The sequence below is a fragment of the Artemia franciscana genome, chromosome 20 (assembly GCF_032884065.1).
Source record: "Artemia franciscana chromosome 20, ASM3288406v1, whole genome shotgun sequence".
Taxonomy (NCBI): domain Eukaryota; kingdom Metazoa; phylum Arthropoda; class Branchiopoda; order Anostraca; family Artemiidae; genus Artemia; species Artemia franciscana.
In genome coordinates, this window is record NC_088882.1 from 8,981,075 (window position 1) to 8,998,929 (window position 17,855).

At 36.5% G+C, this 17,855-nt stretch overlaps 2 non-coding genes across 2 annotated transcripts; both read right to left on the reverse strand.

Moving 5' to 3' along the window:
* Positions 1-6,077: 6,077 nt before the first annotated feature.
* LOC136040494 (U1 spliceosomal RNA) lies at positions 6,078-6,246 on the reverse strand. Its single transcript, XR_010620775.1, has one exon. It is a non-coding gene; the product is annotated as a U1 spliceosomal RNA (small nuclear RNA).
* A 701-nt stretch (positions 6,247-6,947) lies between these two features.
* On the reverse strand, positions 6,948-7,136 carry LOC136040433 (U2 spliceosomal RNA). The gene has a single exon (XR_010620723.1). It is a non-coding gene; the product is annotated as a U2 spliceosomal RNA (small nuclear RNA).
* Between the last annotated feature and the right edge of the window lie 10,719 nt (positions 7,137-17,855).

Genomic DNA, 17,855 nt, shown 5'->3' on the forward strand with positions numbered 1-17,855 from the left:
CGACATAAGTCTTCCAGAGTTTTGGTAAGCTTCTTGCAGGCATACGAAGCACAAAGATGAATGGAGTGGCAACTACACTTGGCTACTACCACCCACGGATAATTGTCACTGATCAGCTTTGCTACCGAATTACGACATCCCATTATTGAGTTTGCTGCGTCGGCACAGAAACCAGTCCAATTTCGCAGAGGCACTTGACTTTCTATTGTTTTCAATGGACACTGGTCTGATTGGTGTTTCTCTGAGAACCTCAAACAGACTGACTGACTCTTTAGCTCTGCATTCTTTTTGAGTGTGTTCATATTCCTGGGACTTATAACCCTGAAGGACTCTGCAATAGTATTGATATACAATATACCTCCCTTTTTCTTCCAAAGCACCAAACATTTGGTGCTTGCGTATATATTGTTGCACTTTGTCCTTTAGGGAGGATTCCAAATAGAGGTTGAGAGTAGGGGGGGGTGGAAATTTTGGGTGGGACCAGGTAGACATCCCATTATTGAGTTTGTTGCGTCGGCACAGAAAACAGTCCAATTTCGCAGAGGCACTTGGTTTTCTATTGTTTTCTACTGAAACTGGTTTTCTACTGAAACTGAAGCATTCAGGTGCAATCACATTTGTCAAAAGTGTAGGTATGGTAAAACAATCAAGGAAATACGAAGAATCACCAATACTCATGAGATAATTATAACTTGAAGCAGAAGATATTATATCCTACCGGTTAATCTTGAACTCTCCAATGCTTAGATGATTTGAATTTCCAAACTATAAGCTCAATTCCGTTTTATATTTTTCAATATCATACGTTCGCCAGCGTACCATAGTATAAAGATGCAAAACAATATTAAAATTGTAGAGCGAACAGTGAGCCTTCCACTAACTCTATTTCGGGTAGATCATGGGAAACGAAAGATTTTCGGGGGAGTTTTCGGGGATTCGGGGAACGACATTTCTTTTCGGGGATTTTCTCGATTTTCGGGGAAATCCCCGAAAATTCGGGGACAATGGAAGCACTGCATATAGTTTTCAATAAAGGACCAATGACTCAATAGGCTTCAGCCTTTGATATTGAGAGAAGGAGGAGATACCCGAACTCTTGTTTGTAGTAACTTTTGTTCGTTTTAAGCTTGATTTGCATATCCGATTAAATTGCACTCGATTTGATATTTATTAATTCATTCATATTAGCATCTATTGTGTGTTCAGGGCTGCTAATTTTTTTTTTAGGAGTGTGTCATATTTTTTCCGAAAATGTGCTTTTTGTGTCATCTCAGATTCCATAATGTGTCATAAAATGTGTCATATATTTCTGCTACAAGTGGTATCATATTTAATTGTCAAATCTTTATTTAGAGTTTTGAATATATAATCTTTTCCAAATCAGTTGTAAAACGAGTAAACTTAACCTTATCCTATTATCTTGAGATCACGACCTTTTTATGGCGTCACGAAAGAAATGGAAACATTCGATTAAATTAATGTTATACTAAATGAATTTGCGTTTGGGCGGCCAACGTGGCAAGTTTACATTTATAGAAATTTTAGGGACAATCAATTCTGACAGTAAATTGAAAATAGACTTTTTGGATGACGTCCTAGTCGTAATCGGCTCTATACGTAATCGGCTTTATTGGCTAAGCTTTTTATTTACTCAATATGTAAGCCATTCAACCAGCTTCAATCTAGTATTTTTTTGTCATATTTGTTGGTGCCTTTTTAAGCCAGATGGATTATTCTGAAAGAAAGACATCTCTGGAAATTTATAATCTTATCCGAGATGGGATACCCCTCCTGTACTCCTAAAGTTGGGAGTTGCTGCTTATGCATACAGCTTTTGTAAACTGCATGCTGCTTACTTTTTATTACTAAGAAAGTACCAGTTGGCTATATCAAATACTCAATCAAGAAGCCAATTAAGCTCAGATATTCAGCGTGCATTTTGATTTGAAATTTCTGCCTTTCGCTGTTTTCTTCGCGTGGTTTAAATTTTAAATATGGTGATGGATCTGTCCTGTATTCCACACTGTTTGTGTACTACTGCCACCGTTAGGTAGCGCTATTCCCTTCCATTAATTTGTAGCTTTTATGGAGGTAGAAAATAGAAATTTTAATTTTCTTTTATTACCATTTAAAAAACAAGACTTGGATGACAAAAATGTGTCTTTTTTTTGAAAATGTGTCTTTTTTGTCGATTGTGTCATTTTTTATTGAAAAATGTGTCATTTTTGTCGATTGTATCATCATCACGACTGAATGTGTTATTGTGTCACACAACATCAAATTGTGTCAATTTGGCAGCCCAGTGTGTGTTTGTTTGCATTGATTGTTTATTTTATTTCTGTTCTTTTGAATTTTATTATACTACAATAGCAATTTTTTTTTATTTTAAGCTTTATTTGTATATTTAATTTAACACAAGACTAAGAAAAACAAATGTGTTTATTTAAGAGATATTCTGGAGAAAAATTTCGAACCATTTTCTATAAAGTGTACGCTTAACTTCCGACTTGGGTATATAACAATAAATCCTAGTAAATCCTCATGGTTTTTTTTTTACAGCACTTGGTATTAACCAAGTGACATATAGCAATCGCCAATTCTGTCGGTCTGTCTGTCTGTCGGTCTGTCTGTCGGTCCTGGTTTTGCTACTTCAGGCACTTCCAGGTAAGCTAGGACAATGAAATTTGGCAAGCGTATCAGGGACCGGACCAGATTAAATTTGAAATAGTCGTTTTCCCGATTTGACCATCTGGGGGGGGGCGGTTAATTCGCAAAAACTAGAAAAAATGAAGTATTTTTAACTTATGAGCGGGTGATTGGATCTTAATGAAATTTGATGTTTGGAATGATATTGTGTCTCAGAGCTCTTATTTTGAATCCCGACCGGATCTGATGACATTGGGGGGCGTCGGAGGGGGGAAACCTAAAGTCCCGGTTTTGCTACTTTAGGCACTTCCAGGTAAGCTAGGACGATGAAATTTGGCAAGCGTATCAGGGACCGGACTAGATTAAATTAGAAATAGTGGTCTTCCCGACTTGACCGTCTGGGGGGGGGAGTGGGGGCCGGTTAATTCGGAAGAAATAGAAAAAATGAAGTATTTTTAACTTATGAGCGGGTGGTTGGATCTTAATGAAATTTGATGTTTGGAATGATATTGTGTCTCAGAGCTCTTATTTTAAATCCGGATCTGATGACATTGGGGGGAGTTGGAGGGGGGAAACCTATAATCTTGGAAAACACTTAGAGTGGAGGGATCGGGATGAAACTTGATGGAAAAAATAAGCGCAAGTCCCAGATACATGATTGACATAATCGGAACTGATCCGCTCTCTTTGGGGTAGTTGGGGGGGGGGAATAATTCTTAAAAATTAGAAAAAATTTGGTATTTTCAACTTACGAACGGGTGATCGGATCTCAATGAAATTTGATGTTTAGAAGGATATCGTGTCTTAGAGCTCTTATTTTAAATCCCGACCGGATCTGGTAACGGGGGCGGGGATTTGGGAGGGGGAAACCTAAAACTTTGAAAACACTTAGAGTGGAGGGATCGGGATGACACATGGTGGGAAAAAAGTCCTAGATAGACGATTGACATAAACGGAACGGATCCGCTCTCTTTGGGGTAGCTGGGGGGGGATTTCTGAAAAATAAAAAAAATAGGTATTTTTAACTTACGAACGGGCGATCGGATCTCAATGGAATTTGATATTTAGAAGGATATTGTGGCTCAGAGCTCTTATTTTAAACCCAACCGGATCTGGTGACATTGGGGGAGAGTAGGGAGGGGGAAACCTAAAACTTGGAAAACACTTAGAGTGGAGGGATCGGGATGAAACTTGGTGGGAAAAAACACGAGTCCTAGATACATGATTGACATAACCAGAACGGATTCACTCTCTTTGGGGTAGTTGGGGGGGGGGGTTAATTCTGAAAAATTAGAAAAAATGAGGTATTTTTAACTTACGAACGGGTGATTGTATCTCCATGAAATTTGATTTTTAGAAGGATATCGTGTCTCAAAGCTCTTATTTTAAATCCTGACCGGATCTAGTGACATTGGGGGAAGTTTGGGTTGGGGAAACCTAAAATGATGGAAAACGCTTAGATTGGAGGGATTGGGATGAAACTTGGTTGGAAAAATAAGCAGAAGTCTTGCATACGTGATTTACATAATTGGAACGGATCCGCTCAATTGGGGACGGGGGGTAATTCTGAAAAATAAGAAAAAATGACGTATTTTTAACTTACGAAGGAGTGATCAGATCTTCAAGAAACTTCATATTTAGAAGAACCTCGTAACTCAGATATCTCATTTTAAATCTCAACCGGATCAAGCGTAATTGGGGGGGGGACTGGAAATCTTAGAAAATACTTAAAGCGGTGAGATCAGGATGAAACTGGATGGGAATAATAGAAACCTGTCAAAGATACTTGACTGACATAACTGGACTGGATCTGCTCTCTTTAGTGGAATTGGGGGGGGGGGGGATTTTGAAAATTGAGGTATTTGTAACTTACGAAAGGGTGACCAGATCTTAATGAAATTTGATATTTAGAAGGATCTTGTGCTTTAAAGTTCTAATTTCAAATTCCGACCAGATCCTGTGACATTCGGAGGAGTTGGAGGGGGAAACCGGAATTCTTGGAAAACATGAAAATTGGGGTATTTTTATCTTACGAATAGATGATCGGATCGTAATGAAATTTGATTTTTAGAAGGAATTCATGTCTCAGAGCTCTTATTTCAAATCCCGACCAGATCTTTTGACATTGGGGGAGTTGGAGGGGGAAATCTTGGAAAAACACTTGGAGTGGAGGAATCGGGATGAAGCTTGGTGGATAGAATAAACAAATGTCCTTGATACGTGATTGACAGAATCGTACTGGATTCGCTCTCTTTGGGGGAGTTGGGAGGAGGGGTTCAGTGATTTGGCGAGTTCGGTGCTTCTGGACGTGCTAGGGCGATGAAAATTGGTAGGCGTGTCAGGGAGCTGCACAATTTGACTTGATAAACTTGTTTTCCCAGATTCAACCATCTGGGGGGCAAAAGAGAGAGGAAAAATTAGGTATTTATAGCTTACGAGTGGGTGATCGGATCTTAATGAATTTTGATATTTAGAAGGACTTTGTGACTCAGAGCTCTTATTTTAAATCTTGACCGGCATTAAGCCTCTTATTTTCCTTTTTAAATCAATCTATTGATTCATAGAATTTTGTTAGAGCACATACCATATAATCTCTTGGCTCTTAGCTCTTCTCCCCTCGTCACAAGTGCCATATGAACTCTTAGCTCTTGTTTTAACAAGGCTCGAAAGCAATAGGAAATTCAATGTTCAATCAAGTAAATACGGGCCATAAAATCATATGATGAGAAAACATATTCAATAAGCAGCAATTCATGGGCAACTTTATTGACATGGTACTAAAACTACATCCGCAGAAAATGATAAAAATATTCAGTAATGAGGTCCAAAAATAGTTGCGATGTATCTGAGAGGTCGATCAATGGCTGTAGCCAAAGGTCCCCCTATTAAAATATTCCAAGAAGTTTAGCAATAGAGAAGTATTTCTTAGGTTGATATGTTGCCAATACATTTGACTTGACGAAATGTGTGGTGAACAAGGGCATTTCGCTTTTTAAGACTAGTATCTGTGACTTAATTTAAATTTCAGCGATTTGATTCGATTCCTAGTTCAATTTAAAAATCAGTATTTGATACTGAATTACAGAGTATTTTCAAAAACAAAATACATCAGGAATTCAATCAGTTTAGGCAATTTAATTTAATTATGGCGACTGGTCATTGATGCCATCATTTGCTTTAACACAAGACTAAGAAAAACAAAGAGATGTTCTGGAGAAAATTCCGAAACCATTTTCTCTAAAGTATACGCTCAACTCTCTCCGTAATATTTCAAACATTTCAGCTTATCAGGAAATTATTTCTTCAATAGGGCCCAATGATCAAGTTTACTTAGTGTTAACAGCCTCAAATTGTATACTTTCTTCTTTCAACTCACAAATATGCAACATAAAAAGTGGGCCTAATAGGAAAAAACCTTTTCAATATGTGGACAGGGGTCCGTGCGAACGCAATCCCCCACTACCAACAATTATGCTGTTGAGTTAACACCATTTGGGGTAATCATATGGGTCAGCCAATCCGAAGTGCAATGGAAAGGCCTCAGTTCACCCTGGGAGCGCTTCCTTCATTATCAAGGTAGCTCCCCAGCCAGGTAAGTATTATTTGTTCAAAATCTTTCGACATAAATCCGGTTGCTTTGAATGCCACTCAGAAACTCTTATTTATTAAACAGATGCAGCTTTACAAAACTTTTTCACAGCAGTGAATCAGATCTCTAAATTATTTTTGAAAATAGGAATGCCCCATTTCATTTTCATATGCAAGCGTCTTAATCGTTTAAATGCAAGTTTACCTTTTTGAGAAAAGAAAATCAGGAGTTTCTCACTCTGTTATCAATTTGACTGAAAAGTCGAAACTTTAATTTCTGAGAACCCAGTGACCGTTCTACTGACTATGCCAATTATTTTCTCTTCTAACAACCATTAGTCATTACTACTATCAACAACTCACCTCGGAACCAAGCCGTCTAAGGCCAAAAACAATCACTTCAGCAATTTTAATTGAATGTTAGTTCAATTTAAATTTCAGCACTTTATGTTTACTAACTATTTTCGATAAAGATGCACGGGTCTTGGATCCAGCTTGGACACTTTAAATCAATTATGGCGACTACTCATTGGCTTTTTCACCATTAATTTTTGTAAATTATATACAGAGTTTCTTCTTTTTTTTGCATGTGGAAAAAAATGATTTCCAATATATTCAAGGACTAAGTAACTATAGCCGGAGTCTCTCTTAAATTTGAATAACGTATTATACGTATAATTGATTAGGGCTCATGGACTTTGCTTTCCCCTCGAAAGGGGTGAGCCGATCCCTGAGGTACTGCAATACCGGTCCAGCGCATGAAGGACGCGGACAAGCCCGACATCCCTCCGGTTTTCAAAAATCAGTTTAGTATTCTGGGCCCCATGTAAGGGCCGTATCAGGTATTAGTCTATAAGAGCAGATACTGCAATTTGATTTTAGCCAAAAGGCCGAGAAGCAATAATTCAACAAGGATTGTCGAAGACATTATAAGCATACGAGTAGGCTAACAAAGTTTGTCGCTAAATTAGTTTCAGTTGCAATGCTCAAATAACTTTCAATCAACTTATCACTTGGTCTTTAGATTTTATGTTATCAGAAAAGATAACACCTTAAATCAGAGATATATTCTCTTAGCCCTTTAACTGACAATGATCGGAACCACTATTGACAAATGACGTTAATTCACGGTAATTAAGAGGGTGGGGTACAGAGAAAAGTACTTTTCGAAATCAGAGAGGACAATTCTCTTGTGTTTTCACTTTCTTTTACAAAAATAAAACACCCTCATTTACAATAAAAATTTACAATCCACCAATTGACACCACTGGTATTGATCAAAAGCGTCAATTCATGGAAATCAAGGGGCAAGGCCGGATCTAGTGAGCTAATCCCCGATTTTTTTTTGTCCGACTCGTTAAAACGTAACGCAAGGCATTTAAACAAGTTTCCGATGGGTTTTAATTTTTTTTATCCCTCCATGATTTCTAAACACAGCCCAAGCTGGAGGGGGAGGGGGCGAAAAAGTATTCTTCAGGGTCCACGGAGGGGAATCTTGGTGTCTTTTTAATTTCTTTAACAAAAATACAAAGAAAAATCAAGCCCTTTTTCAATGATTATACCACGAAAAGATTTTTTTAATGTAAGAGGGGGAATGCAGGAAAAACATCTTGTAGAGAAAATTCCCTTCCCTTAATTATAGCCCCTGGTTTCCATATATGCTACATGGTAACAATGCAGGTCAAGCAATTCGTGGTAACGAACTGTAGTAAGGAGCGACCCGGCTCAATAGTAAACAAAACTCTAAAAAATTGAATTTTGATGCTAAAAGATACATCAAAAGAATCGAATTTTTATGCTGATTTTAAATATATAAGTTTCATCAAATTTGGTCTTGGTCATCAAAAGTTAAGAGCCTGAGAAAATTTGCCTTATTTTGGAAAATAGGGGGAAACACCCCCTAAAAGTCATAAAATCTTAACGAAAATCACACCATCGTATTCGGCGTATCAGAGAACCCAACAAAACAATTTTCAAACTCCTATCTACAAAAATGTGGAATTTCGTATTTTTTGCCAGAAGACAGATCACGGGTGCGTGTTTATTTGTTTTTGTTTTTTTTTTCTTTTCCCCAGGGGTCATCGTATCGACCAAGTGGTCCTACAATGTCTCAAGAGGGCTCATTCTAACGGAAATGAAAAGTTCTAGTGACCTTTTTAAGTGACCAAAAAAATTGGAGGGCACCTAGGCCCCCTCCCACGCTCATTTTTTTCCCAAAGTCAACAGATAAAAATTTTGAGATAGCCATTTTGTTCCAAATAGTCGAAAACCATAAAATTATGTCTTTGGGGATGACTTACACCCCCACAGTCCCAGGGGGAGGGGCTGCAAGTTACAAACTTTGACCATTGTTTACATACAGTAATGGTTATTGAGAAGTGTACATACGTTTTCAGGGGGATTTTTTTTTGGTTTGGGGGCTGAGATTGAGGGTAGGGGGCTATGTGGGAGGATCTTTCCTTGGAGAAATATGTCATGGGGTAAGAGAAATTCAAAGAAAAGGGCAGGATTTTCTAGCATTACTATAAAAAAACAATGAAAAAATAAACATGGTAGCGAACTGTAATAAGGAGCGACCCGGCTCAACAGTAACCGAAACTCTAAAAAATGCAATTTTGATACCAATAGTTACATCAAAGAAATCGCATTTGAATGCTGGTTTTAAAAATATAATTTTCATCAAGATTAGTCTTACCTATCAAAAGTTATGAGCCTGAGAAAATTCGCCTCATTTTAGAAAATAGGTGAAAACACCCCCTCAAAATCATACAATCTTAACGAAAATCAAACCATCAGATTCAGCATATCAGAGAACCCAATAGCAGAAGTTTCAAGCTCCTATCTACAAAAATGTGGAATTTCGCAATTTTTGCCAGAAGACAAATCACGGATGCGTGTTTATTTATTTTTTTTTTCCAGGGGTTATCGACCCAGTGATCCTAGAATGTTGCGAGATGGATCATTTTAACTGAAATTACAAGTTCTAGTGCCCTTTTTAAGTGACCAAAAAAAATGGAGGGCACCTAGGCCCCCTCCCACGCTCATTTTTCCCCAAAGTAATCGGATCAAAACTCTGAGATAGCCATTTTATTCACCATAGTCGAAAAAACTAATAACTATGTCTTTGGGGACAACTTACTCCCCCGCAGTCCCCGTGGGAGGAGTTGCAAGTTACAAACTTTCACCTCTGTTTATATATAGTAATGGTTACTGGGAAGTGTACAGACGTTTTCAGGGGGATTTTTTTGGTTTGGGAGGGAGAGTTGAGGTGGGGTGGGGTGGGGGGTACGTGGGAGGATATTTCCATGGAAAAACTTCTCATGGGGGAAGAAACTTTCAATGAAGGGGGCGCAGGATTTTTTAGCATTATTTAAAAAAATAAAAAAAATATTATTGAAAAGTTTTTTCTACTGAAAGTGAGGAGCAGCGTAACAACTTAAAAGGAGCAGAAATAATTGCGCATATGATGGGTTTACTTCCTCGTAATACCTCGCTCTTTACGCTAAAGTATTTTTAGTAATTTCAACTATTTATTCTACGGCCTTCGGGATTCAAAGGTCATTTTTAAGGAATTAAGACAGAATTTAAGCTTTAGTGTAAAGAGTGAGATATCGACGAGGGATGAACTCCCTCAATTACGCAATAAAAACATATGAATATAGAAGTTCGTTATGTAAGGTAATTCGTAAATTACGTCTATTTTTTACTAATGAAAATATTCGTAAAAAAAATTAAAAGTTCTAGTTGTCTTTTTAAGTAATCAAAAAATTGGAGGACAACTAGGCTTCTTCCCTCTCTCCTTTTTTCTCAAAATCTTCGGATTAAAACTATGAGAAAGCCATTTAGCCAAAAAAAAAAAAAAATATGCAAATTTCGTTTTAATTATTTATGTGTGGAGAGCCAAGATCAAAACATGCATTAATTCAAAAACGTCCAGAAATTCAATAAAAAAATAAGTTTTTTTAAATGAAAGAAAGGAGCAACATTAAAACTTAAAATGAACAGAAATTACTCCGTATATGAAAGGGGTTTTTCCTCCTCAACGCTCCTCTCTTTACGCTAAAATTTTTTACTGTTTTAAGAAGTAGAGTTAAGAGAAAGAGTCAAACTTTAGCGTAAAGACCGGGGCGTTGAGGAGGAAAAGCCCCTTTCATATACGGAGTAATTTCTGTTCGTTTTAAGTTTTAATGTCGCTCCTTACTTTCATTTAAAAAAACTAGTTTTATTTATTTAATTATATTAAGACATTATTAAATTTGCTTCAAGTATGGACACAAAAGCTGACTTCCACCATTCATAGTGAAGACACCTAAACTCGTTTAACCAGTGTTATAATTTGTTCTTGTCATACCGGACATTGTTTGGATTAGCCTGCTGTAAACCTAATTTCGATAATATCTGGCGCTGTTTGAAGCTGGAGGGTCGTCCCCCTTGCGTGCAAGTCTTTGTCTCATGTTAATTAGAGTTACTAATTTCTTGCAATCAATGCAAACGGATGTCAATGCTTGTAACGACCTTCTTGATCTGTGAGAAGATTTAACCTGTGCGGCTTTTTGCCAAGTTTTTGTTAGTGAAAAAGATTTATCTTTTTTGGACTATTTGATTAGGAACTGCGCGTGAAGTACACTATTGAGTGCCGTGCAGATTTGAAGGTGAGCTGACCTCACAAAGGTTGGACTGATATCCACTCGGATGCACTAGTGAGGCTCGACTCTCTTCATCTCATATTTTTTGTGGTTTATTCAGTGGTTATTCATCCCAGTTTCAAAATGAGTCCGAATGTTCCGGTCAACGCCAAACCAGGGGATCTCTTTCTAGCTAGGTTTGCAGGCTACCCATTATGGCCAGTTCGGATTCTGGAGTCTTTCTCCGCTTCGAAAGGGCTAAAAAGTATCAGGTTTTCTGCTACGGAAAAAAAATATGATCGCCAATTAGTTACTTCTGAGCAGCTTGTCAGTTATAAAGATAATGTAACAGAAGCTTAAGCCAAGAAAACCAGAGGAGTAGATGCTGCATTTGATGAATTACGTGATTATCCGGATGTTTATAAACCATATCTGAAGGGTTCAAATACTGCCGCTGATTGTGCAGCAGAATTGCCAAATCTTTTTAATGTTACCGAACAGGACTTGCTCGCTACAAAGAAAACTTTATCAGAGACAATTGAAAAGAAAATAGCCGAAAAACTGAAATCGACCGGGTCAGCTCCATCGGCTAGTACTGCCATGTTTCCGACAGAGACCATGGTTTCAGAAATATATGATGCGATCATTGAGAAACAGCTCAAAGGATACTTGCATGCTATTGAAATCCATGAGAACAGGGTAACTCAATGCTCCAATGCTCAAGAGACAAATGGTCTGTGTGAAGGGAAAAGAGAATCTACAGGCAATTCTCCATGTGAAGGGAGACCAAGAAAACGGTCTGTGAGGAAGGAAAAGCCTGGAGCCTAAGTGCAAATATAAAACAAAATCCCTGTGATTACCACCTCAAAGATTTATCTTCGTTGATACATTTGGGGAGTCTGAAGTATAGCATTCTAGCAGGCTAACTAATGATTCATTGGTCTATATATATATATATATATATATATATATAAACATATACATATATATATATAAATATATACATATATATATATATATATATATATATATATATATATATATATATATATATATATATATATATATATATATATATATATATATATATATATATATATATATATATGTATATATATTATATATTAATATTAGAACCTTTCAATGAAGAATGAATTCATTTAGCTGATGACTAAAATTCATTGGTCTATATATATAAACATATATATATATATATATATATATATATATATATATATATATATATATATATATATATATATATATATATATATATATATATATATATATATATATATATATATATATATATATATATATTAGAACCTTTCAATGAAGAATCAATTCATTTAGCTGATGACTAAAATGCATTCTATAACATATTTTGGTACAAGGAATTGGTGTGGTCAGGATTCACCCTTGTTTCATTAGCAGGCATTCCTGTAAAACCGTCCTAAATTTTACAGAAATCTATTTTCTCCAGAGGGAGAAGACTTGGTGAGGGGTCAATGGGCTTTTACCAGATTAGAAGGAAACGAGAAGGAACTGGAGATGGTGTAAAAGCGAGCCAAATCCAAGCTACATTTAGTCCTCTTTTGTTTCGTCATAGAAAGTAACTATTAGTATCCTTGCAGCATAGCCACGTAATTTATTTAGGCTAAAAAGTAAAGGACAAATCATTGCTCAAGAAATAAAAACAAAACTAACTCAAATCCATACAAAATATTATTCCTTTAAGCATTGCACTTGAAAAATCAAAAGATGCTACCGTCTTGGAATACAACTTCCCTCGTATTACTTTGTTTCAACTAAGTCCTTCTAGATCGAGTTTCATCTTATAGAATTTGTTTATCATTTCCTTTGCTTTTCTACAGTTTCGTGATTTCGTCAAAATCCAAACTTGAGGGGGATGGAGGGGCAAAGTTGGAACCCTTTTTATAAAATCAAGTGAAAATGGCATTAAAAACTAAAAAGAAGCCATTTGGTACCACAAAGGTACTATTTAGTACTCTAAAGGAACTATAAAGGTACTTAAAAAAAAAACTAACTCAAATCCATGCACAATATTATTCCATAAGGCATCGATCTTCTGCACTTGAGAAATCAAAAGATACTACCATCTTGGAATGCCACTTTCCTCGTACAACTTTTTTTCTACTAAGACCTTCGAGCTCGAGTCCATCTTTTAGGATTTTTTTTTTCACTTAAAAAGGGCACTAAAACTTTTGATTTCCGTTAGAATGAGCCCTCACACGACATTTTAGGACCACTGGGTCGATAAGATAACCTCTGGGAAAAAAAACAAAAAAAAACACGCATACGTGATCCGTCTTGTGGCAAAAAAAAATGCAAAATTCCACATTTTTGTAGATATGAGCTTGAAACTGCTACTGTAGGGTTCTCTGATACGCTGTATCTGATGGTGTGATTTTCTATGACTTTTAAGGGGTTTTTCCCCTATTTTCTCAAATAAGGCAAATTTTCTCGGGCTCTTAACTTTTGATGGGTAAGTCGAAAGTTAAGGAAAATTATATATTCAAAATCAGCATTGAAATGCAATCCTTTTGATGTAACTATTGCTATAAAAATTCCATTTTATAGAGTTTTGATTACTATTGAGTCGGGTCGCTCCTTACTACAGTTCATTACCACGAACTGTTTGATTAATGCCAGATTTGCCTCTCACTCAGTAGGACTATCTGTCTTGGCTTCTTATACAATTAAATATAAAAAAACAAGTTTTTTTTAACTAAGTAAGGAGCGATATTAAAACTTAAAACGAACAGAAATTACTCCTTATATAAAAGAGGTTGTTCCCTCCTCAACGCCCCGCTCTTTACGTTAAAGTTTGACTCTATCTCTCAACTCTACTTTTTAAAACAGTAAAAGACTTTAGCATAAAGAGCGGGGTGTTGAGGAGGGAACAGCCTCTTTTATATAAGGAGTAATTTTCTGTTCGTTTTAAGTTTTAATATAGCTCCTTACTTTCAGTTAAAAAAACTTGTTTTTTTTTATTTAATCTCTGAACGTTTTTAAATTAGGACTTGTTTTGGCTCTCCGCACATGAATAATTTTAGCACATGAAATGGCTAAATGGCTTTCTCATAGTTTTGATCGGACGATTTTGAGAAAAACAAGCGGGGGAGTAGGCATAGTTACCCTCCAATTTTTTGGTTGTTTGAAAAAGCAACTAGAACTTTTAATTTTTTACGAACGTTTTGATTAGTAAAAATATACGTAACTTACGAATTAGCTTACGTAACGAACTTCTGTATTTGTTTGTTTTTATTATGTATATGAGGTGGTTCACTAACTCGTCAGTACCTCGGTCTTTACACTAAAGCTTAAATTTTGTCCCGTAAAGAGCGAGGTATTAGGAGGAGGTGAACCCCTCATTTGCGTAACAATCTCTGTTCGTTTTAAGTTTTAATGCTGCTCCTTACTTTCAGTTGAAAAAAAAACTTTTTCCTATTTATTCATTGTTCTTTAAAAAAATACTAAAAATCCTGCCCCCCTTCATGGAAGTTTTCTTCCCCCATGAAAAATTCCTCCATGGAAAGATCCCCCCAGATAACCCCCTCCCCTAAACCCCTACCCCCAACCAAAAAAAATCCCTCTGAAAGCGTCTGCACACTTCCCAATAACCATTACTATACGTAAACACTGGTCAAAGTTTGTAACTTGCAGCCCCTCCCACGGGGACTGTGGAGGAGTAAATCGTCCCCAAAGACAGAGTTATTAGGTTTTCGACTATGGTGAATAAAATGGCTATCTCAGAGTTTTGATTGGAAATAATTGGCGTGGGAGGGGGCCTAGGTGCCCTCCAATTTTTTTTGTCACTTAAAAAGGGCAATAGAACTTTTCTTTTCCGTTAGAATGAGCCCTCACACGACATTCTGAACCAATGGGTCGATACGATCACCCCTGGAAAAACAAAACAAAAAACAAACAAATAAATAAACACGCATCCGTGATCTGTCTTGTGACAAAAAATGAAAAATTCCACATTTTTGTAGATAGATGCTTGAAACTTCTACTGTAGGGTTCTCTGATACGTTGAATCTGATGGTGTGATTTTCGGTAAGATGCAATGACTTTTAAGGGGTGTTTCCCCCTATTTTCTAAAATCAAGCAAATTTTCGCAGGCTCGTAACTCATGATTGGTAAGTCTAAACTTAATGAAACTTATGTATTTAGAATCAGCATGAAAATGCAAATCTTTTGATGTAACTATTGTTATAAAATTCTGTATTTTAGAGTTTCGGTTTCTATTGAGCCGGGTCGCTCCTTACTACAGTTCGTTTTCACGAACTGTTTGATCAGTCATGGCTTCATGCCCGCAAATATTCATTTTTAATTCATTGGATCTCTTGAATTCTCTTGAAAATTTTTCTTGAATTTACTGGTCATTTTGGGATACACATGAAAATAATATAGGCTATGTATGATAGCAAGACCGAATCCAGAAATCAGGATTAAGGGATTAGTCCCCTTCCCCTCCTCCAAAAAATGTTTCTCCAACACCAAAAGACGTTTAAAGTATAAAACGTGTGAGATCCAACGTTTTACGTATAAGACGTTTTATGGTCGGGGGGAGAGGGATGTGTGGGAAGATCTTTCCATGGATGTATGACGGGGAAGAGTATTTCTATGAAAGGGGCGCTGAATTCTCCAGTATTATCTAAAAAAAAATCATTTTTGGATACGTTTTTAGCAACCAAAAAAATTGAGGGAAACTAGGCCACCTCCCCCGCCCCTCTTTGATCAAAATCGTCCGATCAAAGATTTGAAAAAACAATTTAGCAAAAAAAAAAAAAAAAATAATAAGCAAATTTCGTTTTAATTATTCATCTGCGATGAGCCAAAATCAAAACCTGCATTAATTCAAATACGTTCAGAAATTAAATAAGAAAAAAGTTTTTTTTTCCACTAAAAGTAACGAACGACATTAAAACTCAAAACGAACAGAAATGATTCCGTACATGAAAGGGGCTGTCCCCTCCTCAACGTCCCGCTCTTTACGTTAAAGTTTTCTATTGTTTTACAAAGTAGAACTGTGATAAAAGTCAAATTTCAGCAGAAGGAGCGTGGGAGTAGGCCTCCAATTGTTTGGATATTTAAAAAGGCAACTAGAACTTGTCTTTTTACGAACGTTTTTATTAGTGCAAATATACGTAACTTACACAACGAACTTCTACATTAGTATGTATTTATTACGTATATGAGGGGGGGGGTCACGCCCTCGTCAATACATCGCTCTTTACACTAAAGCTTAAGTTTTGTCCCGATTCCTTAAGAATTACCCCTGAATCACAAAGACCGTAGAATAAATAGTTGAAATTAATAAAATTACTTTAGCGCAAAGAGCGAGGTAATAGGAGGGGGTGAACACCTCATATGCGTAATAATTTCTGTTCGTTTTAAGTTTTAATGCTGCTTCTTACTTTCAGTTAAAAAAAACTTTTTCATATTTATTTTTTCATTGTTCTTTTAAAAAATGCTGAAAAATCGTGCTCCCCCTTCATGGAAATTTTGTTTCCCATGAAAAATTCCTCCATGGAAAGCTCCCCCCAAATAACCCCGTCCTCAAACCAAAAAAAAAAACACTTGAAACCGTCTGTACTATGTGTAAACACTGGTCAAAGTTTGTAATTTGTAGCCTCTCCCAAGGGGACTGGGGGGGGGGTAAGTTGTCCCCAAAGACATAGTTATTAGGTTTTACGACAATGCTGAATAAAATGGTTATCTCGGAATTTTGATCCAGTGACTTTGGCGAAAATGAGCATGGTAGGGGCCCTAGGTGGCCTCCAATTTTTTGATCACTTGAAAAGGGCACTAGAACTTTTGATTTCCATTAGAATGAGCCTTCACACGACATTCTAGGACCATTGGGTCGATACAATAACCCCTGGAAAAAAAAGCAAAAAAACAAACAAATAAACATGCATCGGTGATCCGTCTTGTGGCAAAAAAATGCAAAATTCTACATTTTTGTAGATAGGAGCTTGAAACTGCTACTGTAGGGTTTTCTGATACGCTGTATCTGATGGTGTGATTTTCGATTAAGATTAAGATTCTATGACTTTTAAGGGGTGTTTTCCCCTATTTTCTAAAATAAGGCGAATTTTCTCAGGCTCGTAACTTTTGATGGGTAAACTTAAACTTAATGAAACTTATAAATTCAATATTGGCACTAAAATACAATCATTTTGATGTAATTGTTGGTATCAAAATTCCATTTTTTGAAGTTTCGGTTACTATTGAGTCGGGTCGCTCCTTACTACAGCTCGTTACTACGAACTGTTTGATTAATGCCAGATTTGCCTCTCACTCAATCGGACTGTCAGTCTTGGCTTCTTATACAATTAGCTATGGCTTCATGCCCACAACTATTCGATTTTATTTCATTGGATCTCTCGAATTCTCTTGAAAAGTTTTCTTGAATTTACTGGTTATTTTGGGATGCACATAAAAGAAAATATAGGCTATCTATGATAGCAAGACCGAATCCAGGAATCAGGATTAGGGGATTAGTCCCCTCCCCCTCCTCCAAAAATGTTATCCAACACAAAATGACGTTTAAAGTATAAAACGCGTGAGATCTAACATTTCACGTATAAGATGTTTTATGGTCGGAGGGAGGGGGATATGTGGGAGGATCTTTCCATGGATTATCACGGGGAAGAGTATTTCCATGAAGGGGCGCTGGATTTTCCGGTATTATTTTAAAAAAATCATTTTTGGATGCTTTTTTAGCAACAAAAAAATTTGGAGGGAAACTAAGCCACCTCCCCCACCCCTCTTTGATCGAAATCGTCCGATCAAAAATAGAAAAAAATTAGCAAAAAAATAATATGCAAATTTTGTTTTAATTATTCATGAACGATGAGCAAAAATTAAAACTTGCGTTAATTCAAATGCTTTCAGATATTTAATAAAAAAAAAGTTTTTTTTTCCACTGAAAGTAAGGAACGACATTAAAACTTAAAACGAACA